Below are 17,726 nucleotides of genomic sequence, written 5' to 3' on the forward strand. Positions count from 1 at the left end.
GTTTTAGAGGCCAGCTGAAGCACATCCCCGGATGCGAGAGTTTCTTGTTGTGTTGAAGACACATTGTACATTTGTCTATGTTTGGAATAATGTTTTTCTATTTGAATATGTATTTCAAAGTGTAATTGGGAACCGTATTGGATTGAATTGGTTGTCTATTTTCTTTTTGCTAATCAAAATATTGATTTTGTCGATTTACTAGAACTTACTTTCTATTATACTACACATTTTGCTGGATTGTTCGTTCAAAGAGATGAACAAATTTACAACCGAAAATCTAAATTCTATCCTCATTAAGACATTATGTTGTCATACAAGTACTTACCTCCAGTAAGTATGACTGTTCCTTGATTACTGGTGCCTGTTCCTACAGCATTTGTAGCAAAACACGTGTATACTCCAGCGTTATCTGTTGTGACAAAATTAATGGTTAATGAAGGTGTAGATGTTGTACTGCCTTGATATCCCTGGTCTCCATTGTCAATTCTTAGAATCTGATTATTTGAACTTCTCTGCCAGTAGACTTGGGTTGCTGCAGGACTAGCAGATACGATATTACAATTAATTATCACTTGACTTCCATAAGTTGCTGTGTAGGTAGAAGGATTAATCTGGACAACAGGCAAACCTCAAATAAAAATATATGTGAAAAAAAACGAAACCACTGAAGGCAATTAACACAGATTTGACACATTCGATCATCTTTAAATGACATAATCGTATATTTTTGGTGTAAAATAACAATAAATAGTAATCCTGTGTTAGGATGCTAACACAAAAGTCGCCAAAACTGACCCCAAGTCATTGTCTTGCGGTATCCATGATGCCACATAACGTGTGTGTAAAGTTTCATTAAATTCAAATGATTTTAATATTTTTCATATTTTTGCTGTTTCCATGGTTACGGCGGCCATTTTTATAAATTTTGAAGTCAAAAGTAATGTTTACATATAGTAGGAAACATTTGTTTTAAGTTTCATCAATTTTAAAGCATTTTGAAATTTTTTCATATTTTTTTAAGTTTCCATGGCAACGGCGGCCATTTTGGAACTTCCAAACTTTAAACTCAGGTCTACATTAGCTTGGCAACATACATTATAAGTTTCATTAAATTTGAAGCATTTTAAAGTTTTCTTATTTGTGCTGTTTCCATGGTAACGGTGGCCATTTTGAAAATTCCAAAGTCAAACAGCTGCTTCAAATTGTTCTCTCTATAATTATATACCATCATATACCATTTAATAGCCCTAGAATAAATTTAACATGGATGTTCTGGAATGTTTCATGAAAATCCCCCCCTAAAACTATGACAAGGAGACCCCTAATGAAATAAATATAGTTCCATGTTGAGGCAGGCATGTGTCCCTTAATATTCATAAAAGTAATTATAATTCCATCTACTCTACTTACTGCAGAAAATTTAGGAAATGTAAAAAAAAAATTGACCCCACCCATTTTTGAGCCCCCCTAATTATGCCGAGATGACACCCTGGTATCATGGACATTGGGTTCTGCAACCCCCATGATGCAGACCCATACCCAGAAAAAATATAAAGTTTCCATCCTCTACTGCTTTCAAGAAAATGGTACGACAGTTTAAGGGGTCAGAAAGAGAAGAATAAGAATAATAATTAAAAACCAATTGTTCAGAGAACAATTGACGGTCTTCCCACCAGTTAATATCTATTTAGATATTAACATATAAAAAATCAGTCTAAAATGTCAGTTCATATGGCTTTATGATGTATAGATATGAATTTAAAGCAAAGGTCAAAGGCCAAATTCAAAAATTAGAATATGACCTTGACCTTTGACTTTGACCTAATTTTCATTTTTTGGACCAAGAACCTCAAATCAAAAGATCCTAGGTCTCTATCACTTATGGTGTTCCAGTTTAAAATACATTTCAAAATTTCAAATAAAAAAGGGAAAATAACTCTCATATGGAGCGTTCATATTGATTCGGTCAAAATTTAACAAATCATGCGAAGGATATAACGAGCAATTTTATAAAATAAATTTGTCGTAATCTTTTACGGTTGCGAAGGAGTTGTGGACACAAGGAAAACAGTGTTTGTGGAGATAACTCCTAACTCCTTTCAAAAGCGCATAAACTGTTCGATATTATATACCAAATATCTAAGCGACATATTGCGAAACAAATATTTATCGCAAGAACAAAATCAGGCGGAAGAAAAAAAAATCAGAAGAAAAACAATAGATCTTTCCACAGAAAAGTGGAAAGACCTAATAATAAGAAACGGGAAAAAACATAAAGTCCCCAGAACTCCGCTTTGGCGACTTAATAAAATGTAATATACATTTTTAATAAGATGTACAAATGTACAAGATGAATGGAATTTCACTTTAATGCATATACTGCAGCCTATTGTATGTTAATCTTTGAGATTTATTTAATACATAAAAAAAGACAATTATATCGCATGAAAGGATTTTCGCAAATACCACGAATATTACTTTACATGTGTACATGTACGCAAGTACATGTATTGCGTGCTGTAAGGACATTTATATATTTGGAGTATATATAACCTGGCGTCCTCTTATTGTTAAATTAAAAAAAACGTGATTATATATTGAAAGGAATCATAATTCTGAAACAAATACATTAATAACTGGTACTAGTATTATGAAGAGATATAATTAATGTTTATTTCTTGATAATAATGTTTTGAATTTTGATGGTTCTTTTAAGATACGATTAATTTTCCTTTTTTTTTAACCAGAATAAAGAATTTCTTCTACCTTTCTGCATTGATATTCTAGAAAAAACTGATCTAGGTTTGTAAACAATCATGGATTTATGCTGAGCTTATTACATTTATATGTTATAATTAGGTCTTTCCACTTTTCTTTGAAAAGACCTATTGTTTTTCTTCTGATTATTTTTTTTTCTTTCGCAAAATTCTGTATTTGCGATAAACATTTGTTTCTCAATATGTCGCTTAGATATTTGGTATATGATATCGAACAGTTTTTGCGCTTTTGAAATTTACCCTGCGTAACCGAATACTTTTCTTTGTAGGAGTTATCTCCCCAAACACTGTTTTCCTTGTGTCCACGACTCCTTCGCAACCGTAAAAGATTACGACAAATTTATTTTACAAAATTGCTCGTTATATCCTTCTCATGATTTGTCCTATTTTGACCGAAGCGATATGAACGCTCCATATGAGAGTTATTTCCCCTTATGCATTTGATATTATAAGTGATATGCATTTCTATCTTGTCAACCATAAGTGATAGAGACCTAGGATCTTTTGTTTTGAGGTCCTTGATCCAAAAAAATGAAAATTAGGTCAAGGTCAAAGGTCAAGGTCATATTCTAATTTTTGAATTTGGCTTATTTTCACTCATTTTCATTAACCTTATAAAATATCGACAAATAATTTTGACTAAATTGTTAGTTGCGACATGTCGTAACTTAATAATTTTAGTTGAAAGGGTGCGTAGACAATGAATGGGAGTTTTCGCCCCTATCATATCTAAAATTATATGTAAAGTGATATAACTTACTAACCATACATATTAGAGACCTAGGATCTTTTGACTTGAGATCCTCAGTTTGTGACCTTGAAATTGAGGTCAAGCTCATAGGTTAATTTGACGTTCTAGATTTTGACCTTTGTTTTAAATTCATATCTATATATCATAAAGCCTGACATTTTAGGCTGATTTTTAATATTTTAATATCAAAATAGATATTAACTGGTGGAAAGACCTTCAATTGTTCAGAGATTTTAATTATTCCTAAATGCTTTCTCCGTGGTTAGTCTGTATATGATGGCAGCGTTTCTAAACTAGTAATTTTCTTTCAGTAACTCTTATCATAGATTACTTCCAAGACTACTTTTGATCACACCAAACCTTCAAGCGAATTATTTCACGAATGTTACATTGTGCCAATCACACCAAGAAAACTTTATTACAAATCATTACTAATGTTTAAGGCAAAATATGGCCTAGCTCCAGTCTTAATTTATCAGCTTCTGCAAACCAAAATTAATATAAAACAAAAGTTTCATCCTCAGATATTTTTATAATTCCAAAACCAAATACAGAGTATAAGTCTACAAATCTATGTACTTTTAACATTACCCTCATATTTGTACTATGCCATAATTGTTAATTGTATCTTTACATTGTTTATTATCTTTATTTATCATTATTATTGGATAAGCATTGTTTATTTTTTATGTAATTATTATTGTATTAAAAGAGCCTTCTTGAAAATTTGTGTAATCTAAATGAGTTACTCTCTCTCTGAATAACGCGAAAGGTGAAAAGACGAAAATGCGAAATCGCGGAAACGCGAAATCGCAAAATCACTAAAGAGCGAAAACGCGACATCGCGAAAACGCAAAATTGCAAAATCGCGAGGAGGCCAAAACGCAAAATCGCGATAAAAGCGAAATGGCTTTAACCTACTATCTGCACTTACGAGTTCGTTGACAGAACGATTATCACTTGAACTCGATTATACATCACAATAATTTACTGATTAATAAATTGCGCCTTCAATGTCCAGTGGCAAATATGTCATGCATATTCATGAAGTGATGCGAAGTGCACCAACCTAAACAAAATTTTACAATTTTAGAGCGGTACCTTTTACAATAAGGCACTGCGTTCGCTAGAGGTAAAACGTATGCTGTAATACGATAAGGTTGAACCTTAATCGAAGTCGTAAGTTGAGCTATCAGCTTTCTTTCACTTTTTTACTCCTCGGTAGACGAATGCTAGAAAAACTAAATGTCAAGCAATGACGGCAAATACGCGTATAGGTAAATGAAAAATTGCCTTTCTTGATAATAATGCCTAATGCAGCCATCATCCCATTTTTGGGACAGGTTAGTATCTCTACTAAATAACAGTTTGATTCTTGACCGCAGATATGAAAGCACTTAAAATCAAAGATTTTCTAAAATTCAAATTAGGTTTTTCGCTTGGTTGTTTTTCTCCGTTCCTATTTTTGACCGCTTGATTTTAAGAGGACGTATCTAATAAGTCATGTCATATTAACTTAAACTAAATTTAAACTTAATTAAAAGACTTATTGGACCGGGTAAATAAGTTCGAGGTGCAATAAGCAAACAGAAGAAATCTAAGTGAAATAAGATCGTCTCAGGTTTCTAAGAATACAGTAAAGTGCTCTCGACCAATGAGATTGTAGGATTTTAGTGTCTCTTTATTGTGAAAAATGAATGTGTAGCATGTTCGTAGTAATGGTTTATCCTACTATTTGGATCTATTTGCAGTTCAAAACCGAGAGTTTATATGAATTAATTACAACTGCCCCGAAGCACATTCACCAGATTGAAGGTATCTTTCACAGTGATTGGGTCTGACTACAGTAGACTTTTTACCTCTTTAAATGTTATTATGAAAAATAACAACTATAAAAAAAAAACAATAGAAAATAATTGTTTCCACTATTCTGATATAATAAACAAAACTAAAATTTGATTTACGCTTAAACTCTCTTACAAAAATTTAGATACTAAATTTGCATTGGACAGCAATGAAAAATGCACGAGCAGGTTTGTAACATAAATAGAAGGCTGTTCAATTTCAAGTAATTGTTTTCTTTAGTCAATTAGATTTTAGTAGATGGACTCATAGTCAATTATAGTACCTCGCTTTCTTATTTGTTAACATACACTTTTACATTATAAATTAAACATACTTCCTGTTACAGTTAGACTTGTTGTTGGATTGTTTGTGCTAGTCCCAACCAGATTTCCAGCCTTGCAACTGTATACTCCTTGGTCGGTTGATGCAACACTGTTTATGGCCAAAGATGGACTATTGACTGAGGAGCCTGAATACTTTCCATTTGAGTTTAAAATAGAGATAGGGTCTGTCGTTTGTCCTTGGTTATTGGTAAAAGTCCACTGAACCTCCTGTAGAGGACTGTTAGGTGAGTTAACTGTACACCCCATAATAACTTGTTGTCCTGATATTTGAGTATAGGACGGCTGTGGGATGGATGTTATTGGTGGTGTGCCTAAAATGATTTCTAATGCATATTAAAAAATAATTTTAACTGTAAATGTTAACTGTTTGCTTTAGTGTTTATATCGCGTTTCTTTCAGGAAATTATTGATCCAACAAGATTAATTAATAAAAAAAAAACTTTCTGGAACATTTTTAGAATTTACTACTGACTTCTGTTCAATCATTTTGTTATCATATGTATATTTCAGATACCAAACACAATCGAATATAAATTGAAATTGACATCTTTGTTATATTTGCTTATATTTTACTTTCACTTTTTTGGCGACAATCCTTGTTTTCATATTGGCACCAAACTATTTAATGGAATGTTATCGATGGACACTATGTTTATAATACTTGTACACACACATATATATCATTTATACATTCCAAGCATAAAAATTGGTCCCTTTTAAAGAAAAGATTATATATCCGAATAGCAGTGTAAACAAACACATATGTTTTGCAAAGGATGCACATTTATGAAAACATACTATCATGTGCAATGTATGATAATATCGGATAAAAAGTCTCTTCTGTTGGTTTGTAAAATCCCACTTTTAATTACAGACTATGTGTACCAGCAAACCTCTGGTTTGAAAACCAACACATGCGCAAGGTTTGTAAATTAAATATTTAACTAGTTTTCTGTGCATAAATAAATGAAATTAAAAACGACCTAGTTCATCACTTACTAGTCTCCGATAGCAATAGAGAATTCTCAATCAGTAAAACTCATACAAATCATCAAAGCAACATGCATGAATATGTGTCTGCTATGCAGAATAAGTTCATCTTTGAATATAGCGTAAAACTGATACGTTTAATAACCCTCTGTTTACCATTGTCGCGAATCCGTTCATCCGTTTGTTTGGTATTCCGTCTGTTCGGCAGCTTTTTGGAAGATATCTTACTAAAAGCTTTTATGACTCATATAGAAGAAATTATTTATGTTTGATCTGAAGCTGAATGATTTTAACTTGTAATGAGTAAGCAATTTTTGATTTCACATTGCATTCACTACCTGCTTGCTGATTGGACAAGAACATTTTTCGTCAAACCCATCTTTATACAATCAAAAATATTCTTAGCTCCGATTGCAGGGAATGGTTAAATATTTGGTTTACAGTTACACATTAATGAGTTGTAAAGTGTAAGCAATGTATACAAATATCTGTCATGTCTGTCAAGCACTTCCTGTTTGCGATAATTTAGGATATTTTACAGAACTTAATGTACAATGAACATTTCGTGAAATGTTTCATGGCTCTTTTTGAAGTGAATGATTTTATGTATTTAACTGCAGTTCTATTATACTAATTAGTAAAAAGTAAAATAACAAAAATACTGAACTCAGAGGAAAATTCAAAAAGGAAAGTCTCTAATCAAACGGCAAAATCAAAAGCTCAAACACATCAAACGAATGGATAACAACTGTCATATTCCTGACTTGGTACAGGCATTTTCTTATGCAGAAAATGGTGGATTGAACCTGGTTTTATAGCTAGCTAAACCTCTCACTTGTATGACAGTCGCATCAAATTCCATTATATTGTCAACGATGCGTAAACAAAACTAACAGACACAATAGGTAAAAATGTCAAAAGTAGGGGTACAGTAGTCAACATTGTGTTATCATCTTAATCACTATAAAAACAACAAATGTAACGAAGAAGCACAAAAAGGCATACATCAAATTAAACATCCTCATTTTGCCTATGTTATACGATTTTATTTATCTATGTAAAATCCATCCATAAAGGATGGAAGTTGTAAGGCGTGATCATATGTAACACTTACCATGCAGCCAATTCCTTTTTGTGAATATTAGACTTTTACAACTCTCATTATACATGCAACGTTTTTGTCACATCTATTTTGTCTCTTGTTAAAGGGAATACTTTAGAATGATTCAGTATATATGTCGTCTAAATCAATGGCATGCCGCTGTACATAGGTCCAAAATCCGTATTAATCTTGTTTTATCATGTTTAGCATATTTGTGATATGGAAACACTACAAACTGTTCAGAGTCTGAATTGACCAGTTTTTGTGCTCGACCATTAAATTCAATAGATATAGGAAGATGTGGTGTGAGTGCCAATGAGACAAATCTCCATACAAATAACAATTTAAAAAGTAAACCATTATAGGTTAAAGTACGGCCTTCAACACGGAGCCTTAGCTCACACCGAACAACAAGCTATAAAGGGCCCCAAAATTACTAGTGTAAAACCATTCAAACGGGAAAACCAACGGTCTAATCTATATTAACAAAACGAGAAACGAGAAACACGTATATATTACATAAACAAACGACAACTACTGTACATCAGATTCCTGACTTAGGACAGGTGCAAACATTTGCAGCGGGATTAAACGTTTTAATGGATCCAAACCTTCTCCCTTTTTCTGAAACAATAGCATAACATCACAACAAAGAAAAACATACGATAAAATATCAATTGGCAGACTTAACTCAATCAAAAAACGTATGATTAAACAATGAACGAATAAATTTGATCTGCGATATCTGAATACAAATGCACAGTTAATTAAATATTAGAGACAAACATTCATGACCAAAAAGCTAACAAACAAATTCAAAAACAGGACATGACTGAGAAATATTTAACCAATCAATGTTCACTTTAGAAAAAAACCGGTTTTTTTATAATCTTGAAGTTTATACAAATGTTGTAAGAATAAGTGAAGATATTACAAATAATCAAAGCTGGTGTACAGACAAGATCCGTATAAATAAAAAATGACAAAAAAGCATTATATCAACAGTATCAACAGGTCGAATTAACAAGAAAATACGATTTGAGAGTACTCGCAGTTACTGCAAGCACACATTTTACTCGACTAGTCTCGACATTGTCTTGACTGTACTTAACTGTACTTAAGTGTACTCGACTAGGTCTCGACTTTACTTAATTAGTCTGATTCAGAACTTGATGATCTTGGTGTAGTCTGAAATGACCTTGGCTAAGGCTTGAATTGTCTCAACCTGTCTGGACTAGTCTCGACTCAGTCTCAACCAGTCTTGACCTGTCTCGACTAATCTTGACCTTCAAATTTAGTTTCGATCGGTTTAAATCAGCCAATCCAACTCAATTAAATATTGATCTTACAAAATTCAAGCTTATTCGGTAGTTTGATTTATTGCTGTGAAATTTAAGAATTTAATTTTACAATAGGTAAAACAAATGATTATATAAATTCAGATAGGCATCTTTAATTTTCTTATTAACTTTTTTAAATCAACTTGGATTTTCATCAAACTATGCAGCTATCTTATATATATATTAAGTTTACTGAATTCCAGGTCATTTTGTGTTTTGTTGTATTGCTATACAATTTAAGAATTAAATTAATCTTGGTAAAAAAAACTTGGATTTGTAATTTGGACAAAATAGAGATAGTAGGTCCGAGACCACAATTGTCATCCCTTGATTTTCGTTGTTCACAAATATAGTCCCTAGTGTTGACAGTGGGTTACTTGCCATTAATTTTTATACCCCTTCCAAATTTATTTCTCCATGTTTAATGCCTTAAATTGCTAGTAGGGGGTGAAATTACACTGTAAAAAAATTTGGGTCCAGAATTTTAAAGGAAAGTAGTGATTTGGTCCAGCTGAAAAAGGTTGAAAATTAGCACTTCGGAAGCTGTCAAAAGATTTCAAGACGCCCTAAACATAAAATTGTCCATATTTTAAGTTAGAGACGATGAAGTTTTCTATAATTTTGATATAATTTGTCCCAAAAGTAGTACAACACACTGTAAAAGTTTCTTTGAGAAAGCGCAGGTGGGATTTTTTTAATTTTCATTTATGTTCTAAAAGAAATGCACTACGAAATAATTGTGTTCTCGGACCTAAGAGGTGAAATCTGTAAATATAGAATCTGTACTTTGGCAACTTCCCTAAATGTTTTGATGGTGTCAATTTGTCAAATAGCATGAAACTAAAGGATTTAAACTTTAATTTTATAGAATTTCTGCAAAAAAGACCAATTTTGGCATTTTATGGTCAAAATAGACATTTATAGCTTTTTCCATATTGATGCATAAATGGCATCCTGACTTTCTATCTGACAGGTTTTCATGTGTCAATATTTGTGTTTCTATGCCTTTATCTAGTTCTTTTACTTATTTATGAACTCTGAATCTACAGAAAAGAAGATTATCTCAGACAATATGTGCAAAATGTGTTGTATAAATGACCCTTGTCTAACGCCCTGTTTGGATGAAGTAAAACGTGGGGAGCTTGGTACATAAAATTTGAAGTCCATAATAAAGACCTCACTAAATTTGTATCAAAAGCACTTTACAATGTCTATTGTACCTGTTCCATTTCACATAATATCTTTCTGTTCTTCTGTAGGATAGCAAGTGATTTAAATATAAGCCTGTTGAGAATAAATTGCATGCAAGTTTTCCCTAAAAAGGCAAAAATCTGTGTATCAGACCATACTGTTTGTAAGAAAAGTTAATTGCAAGAGTCTTTTTGTGCTCAGATTTGTTGTATCATGTCACATGAGTATAGAAATGATAAAAAAGACACAATTTTTTATTTCTTATAGCCTCAGTATGCATTTTTTAATGTAAATATATGGCACCGCCTAAATTGACCCTAAATTTTTTCCAGTCTTACTTGGCCTAAGACCCTTTTAAACTAATATGATATGTTATTTGTAACTTTTCTTTCCATTTAAAGTACTTTCAATACATATGTAAGGATCATTTATAACCAAAAAGCTTCACAAATTTAAAATTGCTGGAAAATATTACATCTTCATGTAAGGCTCCCCTTCATTGAAAAACCTCAATTTTTAGCCGCAGGCTCATATAAATTTTACTTTTGAATAATTATGCCAAGTCTGATAAATCAAATGAGTACTCTATTGCTTTTAGTACAGGATAAGTTATATATTAATCATTTAAAAAGTATGTTTTTGCAATATTTTAATTTTTAAAGCCCCAAATGTTGATAATTGAAATTTTTCAATTTTAACGTCAAAATTTTACGCGCAAAGATGAGTATAGAACTTTACTTATTGTCTATAATATACATCCTATTGTCATGAAACTTTGTAAGCAGTGTTATAATTTATTAAGCTTTGGTCATACCAAGTTTTTTAAAGATTTGTCAACTCTTTCTATCCTATTAGGTCCGAGACCACAATTGTCGTCCCTTGGTTTTCGTTGTTCACAAATATAGTCTTAGTGTTGACAGTGGGTTAATTGCCATTAATTTTTATACCCCTTCCAAATTTATTTCTCCATGTTTAATGCCTCAAATTGCAAGTAGGGGGGTGAAATTACACTGTAAAAAAATTTGGGTCCAGAATTTTAAAGGAAAGTAGTGATTTGGTCCAGCTGAAAAAGGTTGAAAATTAGCACTTCGGAAGCTGTCAAAAGATTTCAAGACGCCCTAAACATAAAATTGTCCATATTTTAAGTTAGAGACGATGAAGTTTGCTATAATTTTGATATAATTTGTCCCAAAAGTAGTACAACACACTGTAAAAGTTTCTTTGAGAAAGCGCAGGTGGGATTTTTTTAATTTTCATTTATGTTCTAAAAGAAATGCACTACGAAATAATTGTGTTCTCGGACCTAAGAGGTGAAATCTGTAAATATAGAATCTGTACTTTGGCAACTTCCCTAAATGTTTTGATGGTGTCAATTTGTCAAATAGCATGAAACTAAAGGATTTAAACTTTAATTTTATAGAATTTCTGCAAAAAAGACCAATTTTGGCATTTTATGGTCAAAATAGACATTTATAGCTTTTTCCATATTGATGCATAAATGGCATCCTGACTTTCTATCTGACAGGTTTTCATGTGTCAATATTTGTGTTTCTATGCCTTTATCTAGTTCTTTTACTTATTTGTGAACTCTGAATCTACAGAAAAGAAGATTATCTCAGACAATATGTACAAAATGTGTTGTATAAATGACCCTTGTCTAACGCCCTGTTTGGATGAAGTAAAACGTGGGGAGCTTGGTATATAAAATTTGAAGTCCATAATAAAGACCTCACTAAATTTGTATCAAAAGCACTTTACAATGTCTATTGTACCTGTTCCATTTCACATAATATCTTTCTGTTCTTCTGTAGGATAGCAAGTGATTTAAATATAAGCCTGTTGAGAATAAATTGCATGCAAGTTTTCCCTAAAAAGGCAAAAATCTGTGTATCAGACCATACTGTTTGTAAGAAAAGTTAATTGCAAGAGTCTTTTTGTGCTCAGATTTGTTGTATCATGTCACATGAGTATAGAAATGATAAAAAAGACACAATTTTTTATTTCTTATAGCCTCAGTATGCATTTTTTAATGTAAATATATGGCACCGCCTAAATTGACCCTAAATTTTTTCCAGTCTTACTTGGCCTAAGACCCTTTTAAACTAATATGATATGTTATTTGTTATATTTCTTTCCATTTAAAGTACTTTCAATACATTTGTAAGGATCATTTATAACCAAAAAGCTTCACAAATTTAAAATTGCTGGAAAATATTACATCTTCATGTAAGGCTCCCCTTCATTGAAAAACCTCAATTTTTAGCCGCAGGCTCATATAAATTTTACTTTTGAATAATTATGCCAAGTCTGATAAATCAAATGAGTACTCTATTGCTTTTAGTACAGGATAAGTTATATATTAAGGCATTTAAAAAGTATTTTTTTGCAATATTTTAATTTTTAAAGCCCCAAATGTTGATAATTGAATTTTTTCAATTTTAACGTCAAAATTTTACGCGCAAAGATGAGTATAGAACTTTACTTATTGTCTATAATATACATCCTATTGTCATGAAACTTTGTAAGCAGTGTTATAATTTATTAAGCTTTGGTCATACCAAGTTTTTTAAAGATTTGTCAACTCTTTCTATCCTATTAGGTCCGAGACCACAATTGTCGTCCCTTGATTTTCGTTGTTCACAAATATAGTCCCTAGTGTTGACAGTGGGTTACTTGCCATTAATTTTTATACCCCTTCCAAATTTATTTCTCCATGTTTAATGCCTCAAATTGCAAGTACAATGTAGGGGGGTGAAATTACACTGTAATAAAATTTGGGTCCAGAATTTTAAAGGAAAGTAGTGATTTGGTCCAGCTGAAAATGGTTGAAAATTAGCACTTCGGAAGCTGTCAAAAAATTCCAAGACGCCCTAAACATAAAATTGTCCATATTTTGAGTCAGAGACGATGAAGTTTTCTATAATTTTGATATAATTTGTCCCATTAGTTGTACAACACACTGTAAAAGTTTCTTTGAGAAGTCGCAGGTGGGATTTTTTTATTTTCATTTATGTTCTAAAAGAAATGCACTACTCGGACCAGTACACTTTATTTTTTTTTAATAACTTTTTCAGATCAACTTAGATTTTCATCAAACTATGCAGTAATTTTAAATATATATTAAGTTTACTGAATTCCAGGTCATTTTGTGTTTTGTTGTATTGCTATACAATTTAAAAATTGAATTAATCTTGGTAAAAAGAGCTAGGATTTGCAATTCGGACAAAATAGAGATAGTACACTTTAATTGTTTTAATAACTTTTTCAAATCAACTTGGATTTTCATCAAACTATACAGCTATCTTAGAAATATATTGATCTTACTGAATCACAGGTCGTTATGCAGATTGGTGTATTGCTGTAAAATTTAAGAATTAAATTAATCTAAGTCAAAAAAGCTAGAATTTGTAGTTTGGACAAAATAGAGATAGTACACTTTAATTGTTGTAATTACTTTTTCAAATCAACTTGGATTTTCATCAAAATTTACAGCTACTAAATGGGTTCCAAAGTTATCTCTATTTTGTCCGAATTGTAAATTCTAGCTTTTTTTACCAAGATTAATTGAAGTCTTTTATTTTACAGCAATGCAACAACCAAAAAATGATGTGGGAATCAGTAAGCTAAATATATATCTAAGTTAGCTGCATAGTTTGATGAAAATCCAAGTTGATTTCAAAAAGTTCTTAAAAAAATTAAAGTGTACTAGTTCTATTTTGTCTGAAATTGCAAACCCTAGTTTTTTTTACCAAGATTAACTAAATTCTTAAATTTTACAGCAATACAACAAAAACAAAATGAACTTGGATTCAGTAAGCTTAATATATATCTAAGATGGCTGCATAGATTGATTAAAATCCAATTAGATTTGAAAAAGTTATTAAAAAATTTAAAGTGTACTATTTCTATTTTGTCCGAATTGCAAATCCTAGCTTTTTTACCAAGATTAATTTAATTCTTAAACTTTACAGCAATACAATAAAAACAAAATGCACTTGGATTCAGTAAGCTTAATATATATCTAAGATAGCTGCATAGTTTGAAGAAAATCCAAGTTGATTTGAAAAAGTTATTAAAAAAATTAAAGTGTACTAGTTCTATTTTGTCTGAAATTGCAAACCCTAGTTTTTTTTTACCAAGATTAACTAAATTCTTAAATTTTACAGCAATACAACAAAAACAAAATGACCTGGGATTCAGTAAGCTTAATATATATATCTAAGATGGCTGCATAGTTTGATGAAAATCCAAGTTGATTTGAAAAAATTATTAAAAAAATTTAAGTGTACTATCTATATTTTGTCTAAATTGCTAATCCAAGCTTTTTCTACCAAGATAAATTGAATTCTTAAATTTTACAGCAATACAACAAAAAACAAAATGACCTGGGATTCAGTAAGCTAAATATATATATCTAAGATAGCTGTATAGTTTGATGAAAATTCAAGTTGATTTGAAAAAGTAATTAAAAAAATTAAAGTGTACTATCTCTATTTGTCCGAATTGCAAATCCAAGCTTTTTTTTACCAAGATTAATTTAATTCTTAAATTTTACAGCAATACAACAAAAAACAAAATGACCTGGGATTCAGTAAGCTTGATATATATCTAAGATAGCTGCATAGTTTGATGAAAATCCAAGTTGATTTGAAAAAGTAATTAAAAAATTAAAGTGTTCTATCTCTATGTCTATTTTGTACAAATTGCAAATCCTAGCTTTTTTTACCAAGATTAATTTAATTCGTAAATTTTACAGCAATACAACAAAAACAAAATGACCTGGGATTCAGTAAGCTTAATGTATATATCTAAGATGGCTGCATAGTTTGATGAAAATCCAAGTAGATTTGAAAAAGTTATTAAAAAATTTAAAGTGTACTATTTCTATTTTTTCCGAATTGCAAATCCTAGCTTTTTTACCAAGATTAATTTAATTTGTAAATTTTACAACAATACAACAAAAAGCAAAATGAAAATTTGATTCAGTAAGCTTGATATATATCTAAGATAGCTGCATAGTTTGATGGAAATCCAAGATGATTTGAAAAAGTAATTAAAAAAATTAAAGATGCCTATCTGAATTTCTTTAATCATTTTTATTTTTACCTATTGTAAAATTAAATTCTTTCATTTCACAGCAATTAGTCAAACTACCAAATAAGCTTGAATTTTTTAAGATCAATATTTAATTTAGTTAGATGGGCTAATTTACACCAGTCAAAACTAAATTTGAATGTCAAGACTAGTCGAAACAGGTCGAGACTGGTTGAGACTGAGTTGAGACTAGTCGAGACAGGTCGAGCCTTGGTCAAGTCCATTTCAGACTACACCAAGATCATCAAGTACCAAATCGGACTAATTAAGGGAGGTCGAGACCTAGTCGAGTACACTTAAGTACAGTTACGTCTAGTCGAGACAATGTCGAGACTATTCGAGTAAAATGTGTGCTCGATTTTACTGGTCGAGCACAAAAACTGGTCAATTCAGACTCTGAGCAGTTTGTAGTGAAAGAAGATTTGGTGATTGTAATATAAATACCTTCAATAGTATTACAGAGTTATCTTTTTTCCCCTCTATAATTATAAGATGACTTTATTTTCACTAACAAAACTCAATGCATACAGATATTTACCAACAGGGTTCACATTAATGGTATCTGTATTCACAATGTTACCAGTGACAGCATCAATGCCTCTACAGACGTATTTTCCACCATCAGACTGCTGTACATTGGTAATTGTCAGAGATTCAGTAGTGACAGTACCACCAGTAAGTCGTGAATTAGTGTTTATATTTAGTTGAACGTTATCTTTAATCCATATTATTTGAGATGCAGTGCCTTGAGTTACATTGCACAGCAGAGTTATTGTGGACTGCAAATTTGGATTATACTGGGAGACTTGAGCGTTAATTGTAATGGGTTCTACAAATGACAAGCATTACACAAATATTAGCACGTTATTTACAAATGTAAATTAAACTAGAACCAAACAAACAAACAACGATGTGCAATTTACAGATATGTTGCCTTTCAGCTTTTTAATCACCTTTCCGTAGCAATTGAGATCCACCGGTGTTCTGTTTGGTTTGGGTTCATTGCGTTTTTTATATTGTTTTGTATATACTGGTTTTTTTATCGTTTCTATTTTCTAATTGTGAAATTTTCTTTGCCTCTTTAATAAAAGTAGCAGAACATGTTTATTTGGGGTCAGTGATTTAGTCGAGGTAAGACATTAGCCGAAAATAGTTTTCATTGAAATTCATTTATAAACTATCATTAAAAATGACAACAAGTAGTACATCACAGTGGTTCAAATACTGGATAAACCACTTAGTGTTGACTACCAATGGTTTCCCGGAAAAGATAAAACTTGTAAAAATCCCCATGTGTACTCATTGTACAATCAGAAATCATTATACACATAGTGGAAATGTAAAAATGAGTACAGTTCTGTTGGAAAATTTTGATATATAGACTTCATCTACAGCACTTAATAATCGTACGACTTTTGTTTTTGTTAATTTTTATGTTAGAAACTGTATTGTAAAAAGTAAGATATTGTTTGGGATTGAATAGTATATCTATTCAAGTCGCTGATTGAAAAAAGTTATATCACCACAGAAACTCATACCGAGTTAAATCATCTGTACTGTATTAAAAAAAACTGGTGTTATATATGAACAAAAACAAGAACAGATTGTGAGAAAATTTTATTGCTGCTATTTCTGTGTTTTTACTGAAGACAAATAACACAAACATAATTTGCTCATAAAACCTAAATATCTGACTTTTTACTTTCCGTCTATCGTGAATCAAGTTTAATGTAAATGAAGTTATATATAGAGCAAACACGCGAAGATCACATTTTCTTTTTTCCTACAAAGTTTATACTTTTATACCTTTTTTCATCATCAAAATTAAACCAAACAGTGAAAACAAAACAAGACACACACGAATTACTTTGCAGCAGCTGTAAACTGAAACTATTCTTAAGAAGATAGTATCAATAGGAATTGCTCAAACTAACTTTATTGTAATTATCCGACATTATGTTATCTGCTCTGCAAAGGATAATGTAAATTCCTTTGATATTATGACTTAAACAAATATCGAGAGTAATCAATACGGTTTCACAAAATGGTGGCTCGAAGAATGCTTTTGAAAATGTTTTTAGAATGTAAGTTTAAAGATTTGCACAAACATATCCTGTCTCAGTTTTTTTTTGGCAGAACTAAAAACTGCAAAGATTTAGTAAACTGTAATTATAGAGTGTTAACAAAGGGGTATCTTAACCATTACACTGAATTTTTTTTCAAATTTAAGGTTGTCGGTTCGAATGGCGACCCATATATTCTTAATCGATGATTGAGAATATAGGAACTAAC

At 31.1% G+C, this 17,726-nt stretch overlaps 1 long non-coding RNA gene across 1 annotated transcript; it reads right to left on the reverse strand.

Annotated features, from left to right (window-relative positions):
- Window positions 1–345: 345 nt before the first annotated feature.
- On the reverse strand, window positions 346–16,236 carry LOC143078255 (uncharacterized). The gene is made up of 3 exons (XR_012979134.1): window positions 15,973–16,236; window positions 5,708–6,028; window positions 346–628 (listed from the first exon to the last, which is right to left on the reverse strand). It is a non-coding gene; the product is annotated as an uncharacterized LOC143078255 (long non-coding RNA).
- Window positions 16,237–17,726: the final 1,490 nt, after the last annotated feature.

Source organism: Mytilus galloprovincialis, chromosome 6, assembly GCF_965363235.1.
Source record: "Mytilus galloprovincialis chromosome 6, xbMytGall1.hap1.1, whole genome shotgun sequence".
NCBI lineage: Eukaryota > Metazoa > Mollusca > Bivalvia > Mytilida > Mytilidae > Mytilus > Mytilus galloprovincialis.